This window comes from Patagioenas fasciata, chromosome 1 (assembly GCF_037038585.1).
Source record: "Patagioenas fasciata isolate bPatFas1 chromosome 1, bPatFas1.hap1, whole genome shotgun sequence".
Classification (NCBI taxonomy): Eukaryota; Metazoa; Chordata; class Aves; order Columbiformes; family Columbidae; genus Patagioenas; species Patagioenas fasciata.
In genome coordinates this window covers 211,194,649-211,220,288 of record NC_092520.1, presented here as the reverse complement: position 1 = coordinate 211,220,288, position 25,640 = coordinate 211,194,649, and the positions used below count along the sequence as shown (strand labels likewise).

The 25,640-nt window shown below is 44.7% G+C and overlaps 1 protein-coding gene across 2 annotated transcripts in view; it reads right to left on the bottom strand.

Annotated features, from left to right (window-relative positions):
* The window catches only part of PRKCQ (protein kinase C theta), a 67,132-nt gene extending 49,100 nt beyond the window's left edge, over positions 1–18,032 (bottom strand). Inside the window, exon 1 of one of the 2 annotated variants that reach the window (XM_065852048.2) lies at positions 17,475–18,032. The gene's annotated coding sequence lies outside the window, so the exon portion shown is untranslated. Of the gene's footprint in view, positions 1–2,360; positions 2,474–17,474 lie in introns of those variants that run through there. The other variant, XM_071803537.1, reaches the window with a different exon arrangement.
* Positions 18,033–25,640: the final 7,608 nt, after the last annotated feature.

The following is a 25,640-nucleotide window of genomic DNA, read 5'->3' as shown; positions in this document are numbered from 1 at the left end:
TCTGATGACTCCTCAGCACCAATATGTAGTAACACTAACTGGCATAAGTTTAAAGAAACAAAATTAGGGCTAAAAGTTTGAGCCTGGTGCATTTCAGTTAAATAAATGTAGTTAAAACTGTGAAAGCATCTTGTCATGTTAAATACTAATATCACTGTTCCAAAAATCCCTCATTTGACGTGCTACAAAATACCTGTTCAGATCTGTGGATCTGCTCCCTAAAGAGTGGCATTCAAGACTAAGAAAAATTAAGCAAGACATCCCATCACCTCCCCTGCCCCCCACAGCGTGACATTCCATTTTGGTTCTGTGCAATTAAGCACTTCATGAACAGGTTTCCCAGAATAGAGTGTCCTGAGTTGGAAGGTACCCACAAGGATCATGGAGTCCAACTCCTGTCCCTGCACAGGACAACCCCACAGTTCACACCGTGTGTCTGAGGACGTTGTCCAGTCTCTTCTTGAACACTGTCAGGCTTGGGGCCGCGACACCTCCCTGGGAGCCTGTTCAGTGTCCAGCACCCTCTGGGTTAAGAACCTTTTCCTCATGTCCAACCTAAACCTCCCCTGGCACATCTTCCTGCCATTCCCATGCGTTCTGTCACTGGTCACCAGAGAGAAGAGCTCAGCCATGCTCCTCCTGCTCCTCTCGTAAGGAAGCTCTAGACTGGTTGTGTAGAGAGGTTGTGGAGTCTCTGTCCTTGAATATATTAAAAGCCGTCTGGACATGGTCCTGGGCAACTGGTTTGAGGTGGACCTGTTTGAGCAGGAGACTTGGACAAGATAACCTCCAGAGGCCCCTTCCAACCTCAGCCAGCCTGCGATTCTGTGAAAACATGGGTGGGACACATATCACATAACCCTAGATGTGTACAGCATCGGTGTCTCCACGTGAGGCAGTTACCTGGGCTCCTGACAGAGGAACAGAGAGAAACTGACACCCTCAGATCATGAGCTGGACCCATTTTAGACCCTACTGCTAGCATGTGCTGAACTAATTTTTCTCCTTTGAGAGCAAAGGGGAATGCCTGAGGATGCTCTCTTCACATGGAGCACCTCTATTGTAGAGATATGGTATTGATGAGATTCCCCAAGCCATTAAATTTAAGAGAGTCCCCTTCATTGTATCATATCTAGAAGACCTATTCTGGGACTTCACATAAACCAGTATATTGTGTGAGATGTTCTCCAGCCACTGGCAAACAAGTGAGAATTTTCTACCCAGCTGCAAAGCATGTAGGTTTGGCACACCTAGTGCTAGCACTAGCAAATTAACAGCTGTCCACCTAAGCCTTGCAAAGGTTGGTTTAAAAGCTAGCTAAAATCGGACTTTACTGTTGTACCAGCCTCATGTGAACACCCTGCCCTGGGGTGAATTTCTTCACCCTGTCCAATAAATCAGACAGATAACTGGTTTCCTGCTTCTCTCTCACTGTCTTTCCTGAAACCACCTTGGCTTTGGCCCAAACATCTGTTTTCCAGGTCGTATCTCCAGCATTTGCCACTACAGGACTGCTGCTTGGCTGGAATCCACAGCCATAAACAATTAAGGAACAACACAACTCAGCTCCAGCAACCTCTCACTGTAATAGCAGCAGTTTAATTTAACACTAGAAGCAGCTGCAATGGATATGGAAAGTGTCTGCTTAATTTCCCAGTGGAAAGGATACTACAAGGTATCTGAAAACTAAGGATGAAATGTGTCTATGTATAAAGGGCCACCTGCAACTTCTCCAATAAAGCACCAAATACAGTGTAATTGGGGTTTGGCAATACTGCACCCTGCTTTGAAGGCAATTTGCCCACTCTGGAGAATAATGCAACGTATGGAAATCATTCCCAGATGATATTAGGAAGTAATAAACTCCTTAATATCCTTAATCAATCGTGGTTAAGGAGAGAGGAAGAAATGAGCTCCTGCTTCTAGTCAGAGGAAGAACTGCATTAAGGACAGCTGCCTTTAGTGGGATTCATGTTTTTGTGTTTTGCTGAATGAAAATCGATGCATTATCTGCGAAGATGGCAGTTTACTGAATGAAGTCCAGCTGAGAGGAGAGGGGAATTATTTCTGGATTTGAGATGCTCATTTCCTAAAGCCATCAAACCCTCGTTTTCTAGAGGCCAGAGGGAATATTTCCAACTCTCTCCAATTTTTGAGGCAAAACTGTGCACACAAAATGAGTTAATAATCTGAGGATCAGTATCACCAAGAAGGAAAGGAACCAGGAGTTATAGCTGAAGGGTATGAACTTCCCTTCACCTCCTGAAAGGTGCCACCCAGCCAAAAAAGCAGGTCCTGACCTTGCTAAGATCTGTTTATACAGCTGGTGGAGAACTGCACATGAACATAACCCAACACACCTCAGGGTGCTCCTGGAGATTTCGGGAGTGACACTGAATGCCGACAGCGATGGTTGAGGTCCCTTCCTCTGCCCCTTGTCTCCTCATATCCCACAGACCATATGGTAGGGAACAGGGATCCAAATAATTCTCAAGTGACTTTCATTTTGGTCATCCATATCACCTGTTATTTCAATGGAGATCAAACCAGCCTGTTCATAAAAGGGAGTCACCCTGTTTGCAGCATTTTGCAAAGGCAATGGAGGGAGGGGACAAGGAAAGGCAGGACCGGCAGTCTCTGGTGGGATTGGTACAACCTCAGACTCCATGCAACCAAAGAGCTTTCCAAAACGTCATGTAACAACTCGATTTCAAAACATACTGTGATGCTGTCCATGCAAACCCTTCCCCGTCACTTGCAGACACAGCGGAGCCAGGAAAAGCATTTCTTCTCCCATGTGGAAATGAGGCTTTCAGACTTTTCTGGGGCCAATGACAAGCACTGGAATGGGTATTTGTCTTTAAACGTCTCCAGGCCATCTTGTGACGCCGCGTTTAGAGCAAGTCGCATATATCAGTAACAGGATCTTGTATTTTATATATAGCCTACAAACATGACTGTTTGGAGTCTGCTGTGTTTACGTGGCTTCTTCTGCTTGCATTTGTTGTTCACAAGACTGGAGCCTCAGGATTATTTTCAGATCTTGTAAAGCGATTTAGTTGCAGTGGAGTTAACACAGGTGAACAGATTTACATTTGTGAAAGAGTTAGCATTCATCCTACTGGGGAAACGGCAGAAAATTGCGGCTAGGAATGCTAGTGGTCATGGCATACATCCTTGGACTCTAGAATGGGATCTGCAACAATTCTAGCAGACATATGTACAGCTGGGTCTTAAAAAGAGGGAATTCATGCCTTGCTATCCTCAGGTCTCCACAAAACAATTACAGGCTATGTCCAAAGACATGGTTCAGCTCTCCACTCCCTCTCTAACTTCAAGTTCTCAACCTTTTCCAGGAATGTTGTGTCTGTGTATGGTGTGGGATCAGGGAACACAGCCCTCTAAAAACATTCCTTCTCTTTGTTATTTGACAAGCAAGTTTGTAGCTGCATCCATTCCCTGATTCAACTGACCCAACATGGACACAGGGGTCTGCACTAAGCAGGAATGATGACATGGGGGATGACATGCAGCAACTGCATTTTGGTTGGAATAAAGGGACTGGGAAATCGTGGCCTCACTGTCAGTGAAGAGATTAAGGGTGAATTCACATGAATATAGGCAGACAGCTGCAGCACATATGTGAGCTATCACCCCAGCTCCCATCATATCCGATAAAGAGATATAAGTACTTGTAGGGTGTACATCACCCCATCCTGAAGAAGACATCTAAAACAGGTTAAACCAATCCTATCCTGGAATTTCTGTTTTCCCACTGTGATTACGCCTACCCCAAAGATGGCCAACATCAAGTAAGATCTACAGCTGATGTTCTGATGTCCAGTGAAAAGGACCCGGATTGTAGGGTTCGATCCATGACCAGATGCATTAATGTGTAACAGTTATGATAGCTTGAAAATAAAGTAAAATAGAGGTGGGGACCCCACATGTCCTACCTGTCCAGGGTCATCTGCTCTGAAAGTCATTCTAGAAGTGCAAAGAGAGCCCAGTGCTCAGGGACACTCCTTGACACTTATTAGTTTGTGCATATAGAAGGAGCCATCAAAAGAAGAATCTTCCAGATAGGCCTCTTGTTTTCCAGTAAACAATGTGAATTTACCTCCCTCTGGAGAGGCAAAATTTTGAAAGCTAAAATCCTTGTTATGTCTATAAATGGGAAAGAGAAGCAGGATAGATCCACTGACTTGCTGTTGGGAATAAACCCCTCCAGGTCCTGTCCCTGAAGCTAGGCCATAACCCATTTTTTCCTCACATTTAATTAATTTTTGTCCTGTGTGGCCCTGAAATAAAGCAAACTTGCACCCTCATCTGTCCCATCTGAAACATGCGCAACTATTCAGTTTACTCCCCTTTATAAATCTTGTATTTTTTGTGCATTTTTTCCCCTTTGGGTTCAGATTATTTAAAAAACTTGTTCATTTTGCTTTCCTGTTTTACCAGAGAACTTCTGGTTAATTTATTTTCCTGTATCATTCCATTTCTGCAACACTTGGGCGACATAAACTCAAAACAAATGTTTTCAAAATAATGATACCCATTGTATTTAAATACTGAATTATCTTTTCATGTTTTAGTTGCCTTCTAACAAACACAGGACAAACTTGAAGAACTAGCGCCCATTTCTTCAAACACTGCACACAAAGTTATTTCATAGAGCTTTTCAATGCAGCGAGGGAAATAAAAATATCTTGAACTGAGATATAGCTACAATATCTCCTTTCCTTTGGCCTCTTGTTCGTTAGCCCAGCAGTTCCTGTATTTCTGTAAGACTTTGGCACTAGTTCACAGACTTCTTGTTCCATATATATACACATATATATATTTAATGACACAGGTGTAGTTTGCCTCAAATACTTCACTATCTTGTATTAGGACGGTTGTTAATGCACTCAACTTCTTGTCAGTGACAGTGTCTGCACTTATTTTTTATTTTACCTTAAATAAAAAAGTCATAAGGAACGAGGCAGGACCATAATGGGACACATTAATACCCTTTCTTCTACAGGCACAATTTCATGCATGCAGTTAACCTTGTTCAGCAGTAGAGGTGTTCAATGTCTTTATTTAATCTGGAAATCTGATAAAGATATTTGGACACTGGGCAGGAAAAGAGCTTTTTGCTCATCCCTCTGCCTCCTGGCAGACTACGTCTACATCATCCTTGACATATCTGTCCAGCCATCTGTCAGGAACGAAGCTTCTTGTGTGCTTGGTGTTACCACATACTCCTCAAAAAATGTGGATGGATGTGTCAGAGAAACCTCAGATTGTAACTAACTGAAGTCCACACTGGGCATCCACACATTCCTTCTGTGTGACACAGGTGACTTTGGAGATGAATTTTAAGAATCATAGAATAGTTTGGGTTGGAAGGGACGTTCAAAGCTCATCCAGTGCCACCCCTACCATGAGCAGGGACATCTTCACCAGCTCAGGTTGCTCAGAGCCCCGTCCAGCCTGGCCTGGGATGTCTCCAGGGATGGTTCATCCACCACCTCTCTGGGCAACCTGGGACAGCATTTTATCAGCCTCATTGTAAAAAATTTCTTCTTTGTGTCTGTCCTGAATCTCCCTGCTTTAGTTAAAAACCATCACTCCTTGCTCCGTCATAACAGGGCCTGCTAAAATCTCTGTCCCCATCTTTCTTTCAGGCCCCTTTTAAGTATGGAAAGGCCACAATAAGGTCTTCACAGAGCCTTTTCAAGATCAAGCAGACAACCTCTGCTTCCCTTTTCCCCAAAACTCACACTCTTTTCCCTTTTAACCAGCTGACACTGTCCCCTGAGCTCTGGAGGTAGCACAGAGCCTCTCATAAAGCAAACAAATGTTCATCATACACTAGCTATCTTGAGAATACCGTGGCTTGTGATCCGCAGGAACCACAAAGGATTCACCTCAGCGTTGCTCTCAGCTAATCAACACAGGGTGCAAGGAAGATGTCTGTCCGTCCTGCATGCACCCCTGGCCAGAGAACAGCTCAGTTATACACTCAGACATCCAGTTGGAATAGTACGGATAGCGCTGGTGCACTCACAAAATCCCAAACAGGGACTATCTCAAATGTCGTCTCCGTGTGATGAAATGAGTTACACTCATAGCAGCATTTGCAAAGATACAACAGATGATTGTTTATTTTAGACGTATCAGGTTCTTTTTACTACAATCAAGAAAGGAAGGGATGACCAAAGAAACCAAGGTGGTGCTTTGCTCTAGCAATGACAAAGGTTGTAATCAGTTACCACCCCTTCCTCACCACTTCCAAAAGGAGGAAAGTCCATTTTTCTGAGGTGATGGAGTAGCTGTTGTCTAATGTAGAAGTGCAGAGGCTGATTTTTCAGAGGGGCTGTGCAAGTGGGAGCTGTACCATGAAGGGGCATATCGGTGGCTGCTGGAACTTCAGCAAGCATGCATGGCATTCCCTGAAAGGACTGAATTACAAAATCACAGAATCACAGAATGTCAGGGATTGGAAGGGACCTCGAAAGCTCATCCAGTCCAGTCCCCCTGCCAGAGCAGGAACACCCAGCTGAGGTTCCACAGGAAGGTGTCCAGGCGGGTTTGAATGTCTGCAGAGAAGGAGACTCCACAACCTCCCTGGGCAGCCTGGGCCAGGCTCTGCCACCCTCACTGGGAAGAAGTTTCTTCTCAAATTTAAGTGGAACCTCTTGTGTTCCAGTTTGAACCCATTACCCCTTGTCTTATCATTGGTTATCACCAAGAAGAGCCTGGCTCCATCCTCCTGACACTCACCCTTTACATATTTATAAACATTAGTGAGGTCACCCCCAGTCTCCTCTTCTCCAAACTAAAGAGCCCCAGCTCCCTCAGCCTTTCCTCACACGGGAGATGCTCCACTCCCTTCAGCACCTTTGTTGCCCTGCGCTGGACTCTCTCCAGCAGTTCCCTGTCCTTCTGGAACTGAGGGGCCAAGAACTGGACACAATATTCCAGATGTGGTCTCAGAGACCCACATCAGTACTGTGGTCCAAAGCTCATTGCTCATTTAATTAACACCACAGCCTGCTTGTCTACCATGCCCCTGCCCGCTGCTCACTCTTCATCCACCACCAGTCTCCCTCTGTTTGATTAGCAAGAGAGGTCCATGAGCTGTAGCTTGTGATGCTTCTACTATTGGGATCCTCTGCCCCAAAGAAGGGCTCACAGTCTTCAGGAACCAGCCTATGGCCATCTCTCTCACATTGATATGGGTCCATATTGATCTTGACACTCTGGAGGTTCCCTTCCCTTTCTTCTTTGCCCAAACAAACCAATGTACAGCTAGGATTCCTGATGTTTAACTTCAGAAATTCAGTCTACTACCTACTCCGTATACAACTGCAAATGGACTATTCAGCCCAGGCTCTCTTCATAATTGACAGAAAGAAAGAGACCTGATGGGTTTTCAATTTCCATGATCCCCATATAAACTAAAATGACTAAAATCAGTGAAATGCCTGGTGACCTTAAATGGCTCTTGAGAAATAGCCAACAGAGACCATGCAGATAGTTCAGGTGAAGATGTCTGTGTGGCATCTAGGTTTCTGAGATGAGAGGGACTGACTCCCAGCCATGGTGTCTCACCAGTCAGCACTTAAATAAATTTGGAGATCAGCTTATGGGTATTTATCTGCATCAAAACTCAAGTAAACTGACACACGTAGTGCAAAGAGAGATGAATAAGCTGAAGACACAACGATGCTCTACAGCTTTGCCTAAGCGCAACAGACTCTGAACTCTTTAAATAGGGCAGAAGGACGATGCTAATAACTAGGAACTGGAAAAAATGACACAAGCTACATAACTGAATTTTCTAATTATAAGATTTGGTAAAAGCACCATCCTTTCCATTTTCTCTAGAAAACACACTACAAAGAAACACCTTGCTTTGACGAGGGGTGGGGACAGGGAGAGACAGACATTTTCAAAAGACTTAATCTAATTTGCTCGAATGGTTTAATACCAACATCTGTAGTTGCTCTGACAAACACCCTCCCCTTGTACGAGGGGGAGGAGGGGAAAGAGGCGATGAAAACGGAAGTTGAAGGATGCACGTTCTTTACTATTTCACCAACATTATAAATCAAAACATAAATAGCAAGTGTTACTGCAAGGGTGGGAGGGGAAAACCTGGGTAAATTCAGCTCTCAGCATGCACACAGTCCTTCAAGACAAAGAACAGTGACTCCCACATCAGCATTTGTCTCTCTGGTTTCCGTGGATAAGTAGGGTATGACCTTGTCTAAATCCCATTCACAAGCCAGAACAAATCTCTATAAGCCCCAGCTGATTTTTCTGTTTTCAACATATCAGGCCCAAAATGTCTCCTTTTTCGCTGAGACTGATTCTTCCCCCAGCGCAGCTATTCCTGACTTCTGTGGCTGATTTACATCAGGAGAGAAGCAGGCTCACCAGCAGACCCAAACTCCACAACAAAATCAAATGACCACATCAAAAATCTCCTCAAAAGAAAAGGCTTGAATACAAGTGAAAAATTATTCATAAGCAAGCTTAATTTTGCAATAAAATAGAATCTAAATTTCTGCTCCCAGTGCACTTGCAGAAATCCAGTGCGAAGTTCATGGGGATTTACAGTGCTAGATGAACCCAAAGCTTGGCCTTTCATTAACGTGCTGTCCTGTTGCTGGTTGTGAAGTCTCTGTGTATTCCTGTAGATTGTTATCTGCTGCTTAAAATATCACAGGGTTATTAAAAGACCAAGCTGAATTAGTACTTCACTTGTGTCAAGGCAAAGCTGCAACAAGCCTGAATATAAAGTTACTCCAACCTTACATGTGTGAGTTTGCAGATAATCCTACTGTCACTAGCATTTCTCTATATTTCTTTTTTCTTTTTTAATTAAAAAAGAAAATTAAGGTCACATACCTAGGTGGTTTATTTAGATTACAGGTTAAATTCAGCCTCTCAGATAGAGACGTTTAGCTGACAGCGAGGCTACTGCTGCCGCATGTTTGGTCCCAAGGAAAGAACTGGGTCCAAAGTGTTGAGTTACTGCATCAATGAGGACAGACAGGGATAAAATACACACCTACCAAACCCAAGAAAACCTTACTTGCAGTCCAAAGTTATGAGTACATTTGCTAGAGGGGTTGTTCTCCTGGAAAACACCAGAACAGTGGTGCAACAGCCTTTTTGCTTATTGGGATGAACTGGGTTTATTTGTTTTTTTTCCAGAAAACCTGTGGTACCATGGCATATGAGGCAGGAATTGCATTTCCTGGCCTGGGTGGGTGGTTGCTCTGCAAAGAAATATCCAGGTGTGACAACAGAAGAGGAATCTGTGTTTGCCTTAGAGCAAAATTTGTTTGGGTTATAAGTTGCCTGCTGTACCATTACCAGATCTTTTGAATGTCTCATGCTTATCAGGGTAAGAAACAGAGGAGTCTAGAGGAGTCTATGCCCTCATAGATGGCTTTTTAGGGCTGTGATTTAGTCCACAATACTTGGCCGAGACACAGCGGTGAGGACCAGGCCTATGCTGGTGACAAGGGAGAGCCATTTCTTCTCATCTTCTCTGCCGAGGTCCAAAACTTGCTATATGCAGCATGCAAGGACAATTCATTGGGTTCATTACCTGCTTCTGGCTACATCTCTTCCTGAGGGCAAAGGTATGTCTGCTTTCTGTCCTGTGACCAGTACGTAGACTGTAGGCGATTCTAGGTCATAGTATCATAAAACCATAGAATTATTTTGGTCGGAAGAGATCATTAAGATCATTGAGTCCGACAGTCAGCCTGACACTGGCACTAAACCACATCTCTAAGAACCTCATCTACACATCTTTTAAACCTCTCCAGGGATGGTGACTCCACCACTGCCCTGGGCAGCCTGTTCCAATGCCTGACAACCCTTTCTTGGAAGAAATTTTTTCTAATATCCAATCTAAACCTTCCCAACTTATGGCTGTTTCCCCTAGTCCTATCACTTGCAACTTGGAAGAAGAGACCAACACCCTCCATGATCCAACCTCCTTTGAGGTAGTTGTAGAACATCATGAAGTTCCTACTAAACCCAAACTAGGCATTTTGATATTGTGAAATGAAGCAATACTGTTAGGATCAGCAGAACATGGACATACATGTCCCACACTAAGTAGACCAAGATACCTTCTCTCGTCCCAAGAGCAAAAGCACATCCATCCCTTTGGTATATCTTCCTTCATCAAAGATCCTCATCCATCCTGGTTACAGAGAACAGTCCCTATCATATGCTATTGCCTGCCAGAGTACTGCTCAAACTGGTCACAACCAGAGGTGAGACTGTGCTGACACTTAAATGGTCTTGCTGATGGCAGCACAGTGCTCAGCCCTGTTATTTTAGCAGCATAGCCAGTAACTCCAGACACACAATAAAGAATGGGACACGCTTGCTCTCAGAAGCACATCCTGTGGCTTGCACCAGCTATCAGGTGGAGATGTGCATCCTGCCCAGCAGGAAAGGGTGGGCAGCAGGCCCCAATACTTTGCTTAACACCAAAGATGTGCCAGCAAGGAAAAGAAATATCACTGTGGGAGCATGATCAGGCAAGGTTGCTTTAGTATGGACTGGGACTTGTTTTGGGCTACCTAAGATAAACACTTGGGTTCACTAAGTTGACCTGGACCTCCTGAGACCTCACCTTCCACCCAGAAAGTAAACAGTGGCTCCATATTGCCCATAAGGTGGGATTTTCAGGAAAAGGCACACTTGCACTATGGCAGAGACCAAGTGAGTCCACCCTGGTTCTAGGCTATATGGACTTCTTTCCACAAAGAAGCAGCAGGCAGAAAGGTCTTATGCTTTGACTATCACCAAACAGGATGTAATTAGCTCAGTCTGTCCCAGGAACATTTTCTGGAAGTGTTTGTTTCTTTGTTATGAGGAGCAAAGAACAAAGATGCTCTTGTATTAGCTGTTCTGGCAAGGTGTTTAAGCATGAATCCTCACGTCTGGGAATGAGGCTAATGAAGCCAAGGAAAGAGGCAAAGCTTCAAGAAAACTGAAGATCATTTCCATACAGTGTGCTAGACCTAAACACAGGTGAATCTCTAGCTTAAAGCTTCACCCTTCTGCAGTAGGGAGGAACCTACTAGCTGCCTCCAGCCCCACACCCACCTCTCACCATGTACCTGTCTATCTTCTGCCCACCTTGTTGCAATCAGCACCTTCTTCTCAGACTGTCTACCTACACTGGGATTTTCCTGCCCCACATTGCTGTCGTGATGAGTCTGAGGTCTACTCCACCACCTCCACTCATCAATCCACTTCTGCAGGCACGCTCACATCCTCTCCCATGTTAACCCCAGTACCTGGAATGACCTTTTCAAATCAGTTTCAAACATCATTTTCCTGCCTCTCTAAATGATAAAACCCTCTATCCACAGCAGGTGGTGAGTAGGTGTCTTTTGTTGCCATAGAAAATTTTGTCAAAAATATTTGATATAAACCAACTTTTTCAATTAAAAAAAAAATCTGAAGGAAAATTGGGGTTTCACTCTAGGAAACTGAGGCACAAAGTCTGAAACATTTCAATTCAGCCAACCTGCCATACTGTCTCATAGAAACTATAGATAATGTTCTCTGATTTCCTCATTCTTTCTGTCAACCAGGTTTATTCATGGGACCACATCTTCCATGAGCACTATTGCCAGGGACACTGGCGGTGGAGCCAACACCTTTCTGTACCATATAAAGAGGTCACGGTACATCTTGGAAGCTCCAGGAAATCAACTGAATGGAAAAGCATGTGCCATCTCTAACTGAATTCCCATGACACAGGATAATAGCATTCAGAATCAATTTTTGTCATGAACCAAAATATTTCCACTAAAGAACTAAAAAAAACCTCTGTGTCTTGGAAAGGAAAACACCTTTATTTTTCTTGTCCTCTAAAACCAACTGAATCTGTCACCCTGAAGCTTCCAGCCTAGACTCTGCTCTTCTAATACCTTGCCTGGAAGCACACCACGATGCCCATGAAGAGCTATGGTCTTGCAATACACAAGGCTGCATGACTTCCTCCTTCCTTCCATTCCCTTCTATCACCATGTCTACTTTCATATGTACCATGCTGTTGCTACCTTTGCTATAACCCGTTCCTATGTACATAGTAAACTGCTTAGGATCAAACTTTTTTATGCATTCATGCGCTACCTCATCCCGGGCAGGGCAGCCGTAATTATGGAGACAGTCCTCCTACTGTCATGTTTGCTGATAATTATAATGTGCTAAGTACAGAAAGGATTTTATTGCCACCTTTGAATTCCTTTACAGCTCATGGAGGATGTTCCAACCATGTCCTAAAGGCACCTCTCTTTGATGTCACATCAAATTCTTTCCTTTAACTGTTCACGGTCTGGCAACCCTGGATGAAAACTCTCTGAATCTTTCATCATTGTAGGTATCTTGTCTATGCTCGAATATGATTTCAATGCAACAATAATTTGGTAAACTAATACACATTTGTCTAAGAAAAAATGACATTTCTTGTAATTTTTTTTCTGTTTTTCTAGCTCATAATCAGTGGGGGTAAGATGCAGGGCTTTTTTCTTTTTCTAAACTCAGGCATTCAGTAGGCATTACCAATGAGATACAAATAGAGTTATGCCATGAAAGGTACAGTTTCTCCACAAAAAGTCTCTTCTGCCCATGGAGAAGTAGCATCATCTCCTGATGGAAGGGCAAGAGTGCCCTGGCTTTGGGCAACAAAATGGGCCAGAATAATCTTTTCTGCTCTGTTTCATTTGAAGTCTGCACCCAGCCCAGTAACATCACTCAGTCAAGTTCATGGCCTGGTTTGTGGATATCCTGAGGTTTTTCACATTGTTCTGCTGGCTGAGATTCCTCTTTTCACCTTCAAGCACCTCCAAGGCAGTTCAGAGCTACTTTCTCCACAATCTTTATGTAGAGTATGGAGGTTTTACTCCTCTTTAATAGCCAGGTCCAGACTGACATGCAGGTCAAGTAGTTGACAGCTTAGTGACAGAGCGTCAGGCAAACAATCCCAGGTTAAAATACTTGCCCCTGGAAGAAAAGCACTGCAGAGGACACAGCACAAAGTGCTCACATGCTGAGCTGTACCCATCAACCCTTTTGTCCCTGTCGACCCAGCAGGGTGAGGATGCCCTAAACTAGTCTCAGCATTAAGATTCCCTTCACCTCTCTGATTAAATGGCAATTTCAGGAGACATAACAGAAGTCACAGGAGCAGCAGAATGGGACTGAGCACAATACACAGATGGCCACAAGATTCATAATGTCCCTGTTATGACTCGTTTATCAACTGGAAATTTTTTTGTCTTTCAGGGTTGGTATTTCCTATGCCGGAGTTCTGACTACATTATTGTATCTCCTGGAGATAAGTGGGACATTTGTACTTGACAATGATAAGAAAAATGGGATACAAGCAAATTAAAAGACATAATAGTCGAGGCAGCTGATTACTGAGAAGCAATTCAGCCCAAAACAGGTCAAACGTGATGTGGAAATGACCATTCACAAAAACCAGAAAAATGTTATGTAGAGTTTATCACCTGTAAATCGCAGGGCTCTTTACGGCTCAGATAAATATCAAGAAATTCACTTTAGAGATAACTAAACCCTGCATCCGCACCACACACATGACACCGTGGTAAGAGAGATAAGGTACAGTTCTGTGAAAACTGCACCATTTTCTTTTCGTCCTGCCCTGGGTACATTCTTCACAACCATATACCTCTTCCATGCAGGATTTCTGCCCAAAAGGAGCAAACACATGAAAGGATTCTTACACATATATAGAACTAAAAACATCACCAAAATGGGATGGCACAATTCTGCCCCAGCGAGCTGCTCAAAAACAGTCGTGGTGCTACAAGGTACGACACAAACCAGAGGAATTATCTGTTGCTTAAAACAGCTGCTTTTAATTTGAAAAGCAACACGCGTTTGTTCCACACATATCATCAAAGTTAATAAACCCTATCTATGCTGCTGCGTGTGATCTGGTTGGTGGTGACAAAAAACTCCAACAGGTCTTATAAATCACAAAATTAATACAAACAAGCAACAACACATAAAGTACTTTGCAACTGGCCACAGAGAAGGGTTTGTAGTTCATGCTGCCTTTGCCAATGTTTTCCTTACAACCAGGAGTAAGACACTCTGGTGAGGATGCAAATGCATGCAGAGAACAACGTGATGGAATGGAAACAAACCGTGATGGTGAGCTCGCAGGCTAACACCGGTTGTCTTCTGATGGCCATCACAAACATCATCCAGCGAACATTTCTATGTGAGAACAGGCATCTGGCACGTGAGTGCCCCTGCAAGGGAGCTGTTCATGCACATTAAGCTGTAGGCACCTGTGATTATAGAATCAAGGTTCTGGTTAATCCTACAGATGTTTTCACGCGTAAAAGTTTTGGATGTCCATACTAACGTGTTGACTTTCTCTTCCTTTTCTGTTTTGAGAATCATCTTTTCAAAGCTTAGGCAAAGAACAACACTCTGCTTACACAAATCTTGGCTTCAGCAAAATGGGAAGAGACAGCAGAATTTGCAGCCAAGTGTTTTAATCGAGATCCACAAACATATATGAAAAAAAGCCAAGAGCAGCTCCTATAGAGCAGCCCTCCTGACAAAGCCCTGGAAGGTGGTTAGTACTTCACCTCCTTTCTAGGCTGCTGTGGAGCTATTTGCAATTAAGCCCGGACAATAAGAGAAGAAGCCAAAAAGTTGCCATCAGAGGTTACATTCACCACACCACTTTCTTCAGAACATAGTGGGAGGATATAGAGAGACCAACCTGGAAAAGATCCCGAGGAGGAAAAATAAACACTTGTCATGCTGGGAAGCTAAGCTGCTGGGGTTCTCCTTCCCCCCATCCCTCCTTCCTCGTCTCTCCCTCTAAGCCTTTCCTTTGAGGGCCTCCACCTCTGACGTGGTGGTGAGACACACAGTGCACCCGTGAGAAGCTCTGAGACTCAACTGAGTGACTTTCTTTGAAAGGAAACACACTTGAGGCAGAAAAAAATATATCAGTTAGCTCCACCCTGGCAGTGTAATAACCCTCTGTTCATAGCTCTCCTAGGTGCAAAGAAAAGAAAAGAAAAGTTTTACCCAGTCTAGCGGTGCGATTACAAAAACATCCTGGGCACAGGGGGGCTGCTGAGGTGCAGGATGGAGGTTCAGCACAGGGCCCTGAATCCTTGGTAGGGCTTTGAAAATGATCCCAAAAGACAGGTAGAAGTGGGGAGGTCTAACCAAGCTCTGTATTGCGTATGCCTGTGCAACTGTAGCGTCATCCTAAAGGAGAGAGTCTTTCAACTCAGAAACCTCTGCAGAGGTTGAGCATGATTTGCTTAATTCATCAGGTGTTTTCATAGGGGTTGGCCAAAAAGTCATGTGAGGAAAGTGAGGGGATCAGCGTGGCTCAGGGAGCTTTGGCAAGTAAAGGCTGGTGGATGTCAAAGTCTCATGTCCAGCCTAGACACCACAAAAGAGACAAAAGTAACAACCCAGAGCCCTGCACTGGGATTTAGATTCAACTCTGATGTCAGGTTTTCAGCCAACGGCAGCTCCAGTAAAGCAGCTTTCTCAGGAGGCCATCTGATACCTCCAGTTAAATGCAGCCCTATACTGCAACCAGGTGGGACAGGAACCTCCTTGGAGCAGGTGCTCCTTGTTGGCCCTCAACTAGGCTCCTACAAAAATACAGAAGTCAGAACATTGCCCTGTTCACCACAAATAGTTCTGCTTCTCCCTCCCCCCTGCCACCTTATTTTTTTGATAGCAAGTTCAGTGAAACTTCATCTCTTCCTGCTCTAGTAACCCCACTAAATCATCTGCTATTACCATGACTCAATAGAGCAGCTTTCAGCTGCTGAAGTAATTTTCTTTGCTACTGTTGTTTCACTGGTGGAAATTTAAAAAAGAGCCCATAAAAAGCTTTCCGCCCCTGCAAAGTATCACACTACTGGAGAATACAGCCGAGAAGTTAGTTAGTTGCACTGAAGTTACAATTAAAAAGGATTCGATTGCACCCAAGAGTTTTAACTTCATTACTTACATTAACTTCATTCACACGCAGAATACATGTGAAAAGGCAGAATATTACAGGGATATTTTGAAAGACATCTTTGGCCACCAGGCAGTAGAGGATAATCAAGTAGATCATTTTATTCAGTTATGAAGACAGTCATTTTATTAGGCAGGTTTATAGGGAAAGGTGATGTTGTCTGTTAGATCGAGTTATCCAATAGCAGAAAACAGTAGGTTCTCATGCACAAAAGCACTGCTTTGGGTATATATCCATATCTGTATCATACATATATAAAACCTGTAGGAGGGCTTGCTACTGAAAAGCAGCTCTGCTTTTCTCAAGTTAATTGTCTAGTATAATAAACGTGTTACATCTCCTTACAAGGTCTAACTTAGCTATTAGCCTCAGACAATCAATCATAGATGAAGCAACATGACTCATATGTGATTATATTTTTGTGACCAACCTTGTAGCTGCACAGAAGCCCATTTAGGAGCTTCTATTGGGAGCTGTTAATTTCTTTCAAACCCTTCTCAACATAGCACTGTATAGTGAGTCTCTATACAGTCTCTATTCAGTGTGCATGCAGGTAACATAACCCAAGTCTCAAAACTGAGCAGCCAGGCTGGGTTTTTGAGACCCTTCCTTCAAAAGGAAATGCAGCTCACAACACTCCGCAGCGGAGGAGGGATGGAGGCAGTTCGTTTCTCTTTACCGCTTAAATCTCCTTTCAAACTTATCACAGTGCTAGTTTTTAGAATATTACAAATTTGATCTGAAAATTATACACCCAGCTACTGAGATACAGCATCTCCTCTAGAAGCAGACTTCTATCCAGCTGTCTTATTACACATTGCTGTAACCAAGAAACACCTACAAAACATCACAGAACCTAGCAGGGGAAAGTATTTCCCCTCTCTATTTTCCCCAGTTTGTTTACTGAGTTGAATAACGCTTTGGTTATAGTCAGTTTTCATTGTTTTTTATTCTCATTTTCCCCTCTTTGTGTTGCACGAAGGCACATGGGAGAAAACAACACTTTTTTAAAGGCAGGAAAATGTGATTATGAAACCACAAACAGTCGCAAAAGGCATCAGGTGTAGAAGTTGAAAGCAGTTTAGACTCTTACTTAAGAAAAAGAAAAAAAAAAAGAACTCTGGCTAGGTTTCAAGTTGAGAGCTTTAAAATCCCGTAAGAGAACATGAACTGAGAGCTGAAGCTGAGCAGCGCCCCAGGTAAAATGAGATGCCTGCAGCACCAGGGTGCCCCAAACTTTCTCGTCCCATTGAGCATCTCCTGCCCGCACACCGCTTCTGCGCTGCCCTGCGCACCTCCTGCGCGCACCGCGTTCCCTTGCGCACCTCCCGCGCCCCCCGCACATCCGCACAGTGCCGCGCAATCCCCGCCGCGCTCCGCACCGCACCGCAGGCTGTACCTGCTGCCCGCGCAGCTCAGCTCGTTTCGGCCCAGATCAGCAAAGCTCGGCTTGGCTCGGATCGGCTTGGCTCGGATCCCCTCGGCTCGGTGCAGCCTGGTTCACTTGAGCTCGGCTCAGCTCGGTGCAGCCTGATTCAATTCGGCTCGGCACAGCCTGGTTCAGTTTAGCTCGGCTCGGCTCGGTGTAGACTGATTCAGTTCGGCTCTGCTCAGCTTGAACCCAGTTCAGCCCGACTATGCTGGGCTCTGCTCGACACAGCCCGGCTCGGCTCAGCTCGGCCCGGCGCTGCTTAGTTCAGTTCAGATCGGCTCAGCTCGGTGCAGCCTGGTTAAGCTGAGCTCGGCTCGGCGCCGCCTGGTTCAGCCAAGTTCAGCTCGGCTCGATGTAGCCGGGTTCAGTTCGGCTCGGCGCAAGCTGGTTCTGTTCGGCTCTGCTCAGCTTTCCTTGACACGGCTTAAGCCCAGTTCAGCCCAGCTCTGCTGGGCTCCGCCCGACTAAGCGCGGCTCGGCTCAGCCCGGCTCGGCGCAGCGATCGCTGCCCGCCGCAGCCGCCCCCGCCCCGCCGGGGCTGCCCTCGCCGCCTCTTCCTCCTCCTTCTCCTCCTCCTCGGCACCACCCCGTTCCGCCCCCCGGCCCCCCCGGCCTCCTCCCGTGTTTGCCCCCAAAAAGGGCCCGATCTCCGGAGGCTTAGTACTGGCTGGGAGCATCACCTCCAGCGCTGCAATGGGACCCCACTTGGGGGCTGTATGCATGGAACCTTCTTTTGCAGGCATTTCTTTGCATGTCTCCAAAGAAATGCTCACTGAAAAAAATGAAATAACTAGGACAAACAGGATTTTTTCAGGCTGCAGAGTTTTGTTGTTGTATATAGCAGGGGATGCTTGCTGAGGAGTGCAGAGGGAAATCAACAGAGAAGACTTGCCTTGTTTATTTGTCCCATCATGTCACATTCTTAGCTATGGATATTTGAAACATCTTCTCTTCCACACACGTCTAACCTTGGACCAGGTTGTTGTGTGAACAAAGACCAGGTGGTACCTGTGTTGTGCTCCTCTTTCAGGGCTTGAGGGTGTCATAGGTGGGTTTTGCCTGGGACATCCCCTGGGAGACCTTCTCAGCGCCACAGGTCCTGTGGCTTCCTCCTGTGCTGTAAGATTAGGTGTGATGCTGGGGGTGGTGGGCAGGAGGATCTGGAGTGGGAAACTGGCCTGGGAACCTGCAAAAGGAGCAACAAGAAGGAAAATAAAAAAAAAAGAAAAGGAGGGCAAAGGGTTTTGGAGAAGACCATGAGAAATTCTGCAGGAATCAACCCAGCACTGTGAGATGAGTGGGCTTTGGTGGTGCTAATAGTCAAACAAATAGGATTTCAGCTACAGCAAGCATACCTATGGATGTTCTTCATACCCCTTCATACCCGCCCATAGAAGTCATGAGGCCATGTTTGCAGGTCCTAATGCTCTGGTGAAGAATCTCAAATGGTCTTTCTCTAAAAGGTCAATGCAGCATTGGAGATGCAGAACATGCTACCTGGCAGACCTGTAAAAAGAGATGTTGTGTTTCAGATCATCCAAATGAGATGTTTAGAAATTTTAGGACCTGTAAGTGTTCACTTTGAATGGGCTGAGATGGTTCTTTGAATACCATTGTGATGATTTTTCCCTTACCACTGATCCCGAAAATGTGAACTATGGATTAAAATAGAGAGAGGGGAGGCAAGTCAAGGCAAAGGTAAAGGCTGCTGGGCTTTTGGAAATCAGGGGAAATGAATTGCTTTTAAAGAGTAGGTCTCTCCTATTTTCTGGAACAATTTGAGTTGAGTATAATCCATATTCCTGTTACCAGCAGGAGAGAAAAAGACATTTCATGAGGCAGATGATTTTGCATTTTAATTGCTCACACACCATTAACTTACATATCCATCCTTCCTGTTTGCATCAGAGTGCATTATACTGGAGAGGCATGGGGTGTGGTGTTGATACCGCAAGCATGCAGAAGAGGTTCTCTCACCTCAAGTGAATGAGAGCTTTAGATAATTAGAATCCCATGTATTTCCATCCCAAACTTCAGTTTTCAGCTCCACTGGCTGCTGATGCTGTTGCTCCAATTTGCACAGGAACATGATGGTTGAAGGACCATCATATATATAACTTTGGGCTTTGCAGTGATGTATCCCCAGCTGCAATGAAACCCCATGGTGTCTTTTTCATTCCCTGACTCCACTGATATTGCTCCCCCTCATAAACCAGATCCTACCTGGGGGACACAGCAGCCAGTTACATGAGGATCACTTTGCAGATGTGCAAATACTTAGGCTCAGTGTTAGTTTCTGTGTATCACACACAAAACAGCGCATTGGGCCACTTAGCTCTGATACAGGGGCAAAAATAATAGAATGGTTTGGGTTGGAAGGGATCTTCAGAGGTCATCTAGTCCAACCACCTGCCATGAGCAGGAACATCTTCAACTAGGTCCTATCCACCAGGGATGCAAAGAACAGATTTTCCCCTTATTTTTTGCAGCAGCTTTTTGCATATTTAAAACTGGCAGTGCTGTATTCTGGGAGGTACCTGCCATATTAGTTACGCAGTTGACACAGAGCTTCCGCTGAAACACCGCTGTACATTATTATAGTCATTTAACTTGACTTGTACAACTAATCAGGCATTGCCTTCTACAACAGGCAAGGCCACTCCTGTGGGTGTAGGTATTTGGAAACCAAAAGCCCTTAAAGCTGCATCTTTCTGGTGGAAAATATCACCACAAGCCACCGTGTTTTCTTTCCTGTATTTGAAAACCACCCACATTTTCAGTAAGAAAAAAAAAATAAACTGATTGAGCATTCTGCCCGGGCAATGGGCCTTTCTGAAGAGTTTCATTCTCAAAGTATTTGGCCTCTGATGTTTGTTTTTTAAGGATGATTATTTGCAGTTTACTGTTAACTTAAAGGAGGTGTGGGAAAAAAATAACTAGGGAACATATTTAATAACTGCTGTGAAAGAAGGTAAAATATTCCTCTTTGTTTTCGATTAATTGCAACTCAGCAAGACAATGTGTTTGAAAAACAAAGAAGAAAATATAGCAGGTTAGGTAATTTTCAATGTTAGAATAACACTAAAACTGGGCTTTTTCTTCTCCTTTTCCTCCCTAGCTGTTTCCATTTCTGCTCCAAATGTGCACTACACGTTAACACGAGGTTTACATTTCACTCTCTTCTAGTAGTTGTAAAAAAAAGGCTTGGAAAAGACCAGAGAGGTCACTTCATCCCTTCTACTATACAACAGGTCCAACACTCCCCACACCACCCATTCCCAAGAGGGGCCTGTCCATCCAGCCATCACAGACTTCCAGCTCGGGAGCTCCCCGTCCTCTGCAGAACAGGACAGGAAATACAGTGAGCAAATCAAACCACTTGCAAAATACTGTGTGACGGTGCACATCTCCCATGCTTCACCAGAAAAGCTTGAGTAATTATGGGAGAATATTTCTCCAGGGTTCAGTCTGATTTTACTTCCTTGGAACTCCTTGAGTGGAGATGTGTGTTGTCGCTTTCAAGCTATAAAAAGAAATAAACCGTCATACTGTCTTATCACTGGTATTGTTGCAGTACCCTCCAAGAGCTGTTAGTCTCATACCTAGGACCAACCAAGCGTATGAAGCAAAATTTATTCAAAATCCTTGAAGTTTGCTTAACTGTGATTTTGTAGAGGTTCAAAACCTTTTCTCAGTCCTTATTTGGTTATTTTGGGCTCAATACTAACAGACTGCCCAGGGCAGTGGTGGAGTCACCATCCCTGCAGGGGTTTAGAAGGCACATAGATGAGGTTCCTAGTGACATGGTTTAGTGCTAGAGTTGGGTTATGGTTGGACTCAATGATCCTGAGGCTCTATTCTAGCCAAAATGATTGTATGATTTTATGATTCTGTGGTTCTATAAGCTATGAGCTGGTGGCTTTCAAAATAATCAATTAAAGCAGATACATAGAATGCATTTTAGGGCACAGGTTGAGGGAGGCAAAGCCACTGCCCGCCCTCACCTGCTTGTTCCCACACTCTGCCTCTCTCCTGCCTGTGTCCTGCCTCCCCAACCCACGTTACGGCTTCCTCGCTTTGCTGACTCAACCCATCGCCTCGTCGTGCTCTAAGCCAGAGCAGCAAAATGGTCTGGATTTAAGAAAAACAAGCAAAGCAAAACTGGGGAAAAACCAAATATATATAGAGAAAGGCATGGCCACCTGAAGAGCTGGGTGAACACAGCAGTAGTAGGGAAGAGGTGGGGTGATCGATGGATGGATGGGAGTGGGTGAAAACCTCCCCAGCCACCTCCATAGCCAGAAAGTTCATGGTGTGTGACCACACGCTTCAGTCAACATTGCATGAGAGGTGTGGCACTTTGAAACTGCTGGAAAAACACAAAATAATTTGTGACTAAAAGCTCCTTTGCTCTCCTGAAGAATAGTCTCCCATTGATTGTGTGAAAGAAATACCCCTTCACTGACTTCTGCACAAAGACACCATCTCTAGTAAGTCTCCCTGAAATGGGTATCATTGAAAGCCAACACCAACCTTGGCCTGTTCCTGTGTTTGGGCATTTGATGTTGACAAACCTTGGAGACAAACTGCTGGGTTTGGGGGTTGTGGGACTGCTGGCACACCTATCCTTTGAGAACATTAATTACTTGCATGGGGAATCTGAAGCAAAATCAACAATAGTCATCTTTGTAATCACGAAGTCGTGGAATGGTTGAGGCTGGAAGGGACCTCTGGAGGTCATCTTGTCCAAACCCCCTACTCTATCAAAGCCACATGGAGCTGGTTGCTCAGGACCATGTCCAGACAGCTATTGAATGTCTCCAAGGATGGAGATTCCACAACCTCTTTGGGCAACCAAATGAAATTGGCTCATTTTGTAATGTATTTATATATCCTTTGTATTTACTGTCTTCCCAATTAAAAGAACTTAAGTTTTAATTCAGTTTGGATTAGCATAAGTCATTGCCCAGGGAGGTCACAGATGTTAAGAGATCAGAAGGATTTCAAGTATGCTCACATTTATCTTTGTAACTCGCATCGGTATTCAGCATAGAAAATTTGTACCCCTCTAGAGGGTACTCTAAAGACAAGATGACTGGGAGGCTGATCCATCTGCTGCCACTGTGCTAACAATACAGGGCTTTTTGTTCTGCACATGAGACATATTTTCAGTTTTAGATCTGGATGTCTGGGTTTTGAGCGTTGTTTCTGACAACTCACACCATGTTGTCCTGCCATGACTGATGTCTGTACCAAGGCTTAAGCTGCAGCATAACTGAAATCTGAAATAAGCATGATGGCTAGAAGATGCTTATGATGCTTGCTGATGTGGGATAGATGTTCTCCTTGGAGGCACAGTCACCTCCTGCAAACTAATGGGCTCCAGCAGCCCAGCTGGGAAGGGCTCTTGCATTTGATGTAGTGATCATACACTCATAACGGGTTTGAACCCTCCCCCTAGGAATCCAGAAATGCTCTTTTTTATTATTATTATCTGTACAGTTTCAGCAGACAGACGGTCACACATTCATAAAGCAGTTTTTCAGAAAGAGCAGTCAGACACCGTGATGTTAATACAAATTTGGATCTTGAGTGCTGTCTCGCATAATGGTGAGGAGTTGAGAAGTTTTGATTCTGGGTTATACACTGCGATAATTCTGATTCTATATTAGTACCTCCTAGTTTTTAACGTATTTATTCTTATTGTGCCCTAAAAATGAACAGCTTTCCCACTTCTACAGACAGGACACTCAAGCCTGGGGACATAGAAGGGCGCTGTCTAGTTTTGGGTAATGAGTCATACGTTATGAGTCCCCAGACATCTTGTTTGAAGGCATCTTTGGCACTTGGACCTGCCTGGAAGGCATGTGGTGAGAAGCGACAGGTCAGGCCTGGCTGAGGAGAAGATGAAGACTTGTCCTGTTGGAAAGTCTTTCCTGAGGCATGGCATGAATTACATGTCCCACTACTCCACTGTGCGCTGTGACCACACTGTCACCCTCTTGGTGCTGCAAAATGAGCACTGACCTACCTCCTGCGCTTGGTTTGCACCAGTGCCACCTCCGAGCTGGGAGCAGCGAGCCAAAAACCAGCCCTTTCTGCACTTCTTACCTCTCTTCTCTAACCTCTCCATGAGCAGACATGAGTCAAAGAGAACCAGTGAAGCTCTTTTATTTATATTTCTCTTAATTCTCTGTATTTCTCACAACTAGGCAAGCTAATTATTTTGAACTGTCCTATTCACAAGAAACAAGGATGCCAGCAGACAGTGGTGTTTTCCAGTGAAATTTTGCTAATAATGAGTTATTCAGTTGGATGCTGCAGTGTGCTCGCTCCTTCTGAATTTCCCAGAAATCAGTTTTCTCTGCTGCAGAGTTAGTGTAAGCTGGGGTGAGCGGAGGCTGCTGACAGTAACATTTCAGACCTGACCTGCTTATGGTGAATGTTTTGGGTGAGGAATGGGTTTGCTGGCTTGCTTTCTCTTAGTGGTTATGGTGAAAGGTCAACACTTTTTCTTTTCAGTGCTATGAAAATATCTGAAGTGAGCGCATTTACCATCAGTGCCGGTTGATGGAAACATATCAGGGTCTGATTAAGGGAACCAATGTCACATCCTTTCTATTAAGGCCATACAATTCTCAAAATGATGATTTTGCACAATAGCCTCTGTTCGCTGGGTGTCCAGAATGCTTTTTCCATCCATGACCTCATCTTTGGGACACCCAGCAAGAGGCCTGATGGACTCAATTTTCAGCAGCTTGGAAGACAATAAGATTACATGATGTTAAACATGTTAGCTTCCCTCTGAAAACCAAGTGCCCACAGGCCAGCTCTGGCAGTTGGAATAGCTGGTCCTCCGATGCAGATGCTATGCAGATCTCAGCTAGGATCAGGAGAAGGTAATGGGAGCAATGTTCTGAGCAACTGCAGTGTTAGGATGGTACATGAAGCCTCTCCTGTGAGGACAGGATGAGAGAATTGGGTTGTTCAGCCTGGAGAAGGCTCTGGGGAGACCTTATTGTGGTCTTTCAGAACTTCAAAGGAGCTTCTAAGAAAGATGAGGACTGACTTTTTAGCAGGGTCTGTTGTGATAGGAGAAGGGGTGATGGTTTTAAACTAAAGGAGGGGAGATCCAGGCCAGACATGAGGAAGAAATTTTTTACGGTGAGGGTGGTAAAACATGTGCACAGGTCGCCCAGACAAATGGTAGATGCCTCATCCCTGGAGACATCCCAGACCAGGCTGGACGGGGCTCTGAGCAACCTGAGCTGGTGAAGATGTCCCTGCTCATGGCAGGGGTGGCACTGGATGAGCTTTGAAGGTCCCTTCCAACCCAAACTGTTCTATGATTCTGTGAAGGTAAGGTAAGCAATGATCCTCTCTTTCTGTCACTGGCCATAGTAAATGGGTTACAACCCACATAAGTATCCAAGTGTCTGCAGCATTGCCAGCAGGAGTAGAAATGAGATTTCAGTGAGGGAATAAATAAAAGGGAGATCCTCAGGCATTTGATGGCTTTGGCTTCACTGTGTGCTCACTGTTCATTACCATTTTCCCTTGAATGACTGAAGGTCACTCCATCAACCCCTTAGAAACACAACTCCATGAGATCTTCATGACTGCTGTGGTCCAAGGGGTCTGGCAGGGTAAATTGAAGCACTGAAAACTTCACACTCATGTTAGGAGACCAGCGGAGAAAAAAGAAAGAAATCAAGGAGAGATTAGTGCTGTAAGTGACCTTCAGTACCCTGTCTAAGCCATGAAGTGTGGGAAGAGGAGAGGGTTGTGGTGTAGGGACAGGAAGAGCACATGTACAGTGCAGTGGTGATTCAAAGCAGCATGCAGCGAAGACACCTGCTTTGGGGAGGTGTGAACACAGAGGATATTGCCTCACTGGGGTTGGTTTTAGGGATGCCAATGCTGCTGCCTGTCTTGCAGTACAGTGCGGAAATACCTGAGTTCATTTGAAACAAGCTCCTGTAGCTATTTCAAGGAGTTGCTCTGTGACAGTACAGATGTGGGGGAGGAAGGGCTGAGCAATCATATCAAGAAGTCGATATCTGTGCATTAGATCACAGTCTTCTTTGCATATTGTCCTTGCCACTACAGCAGTGAAAATGAAACTTTGGGATA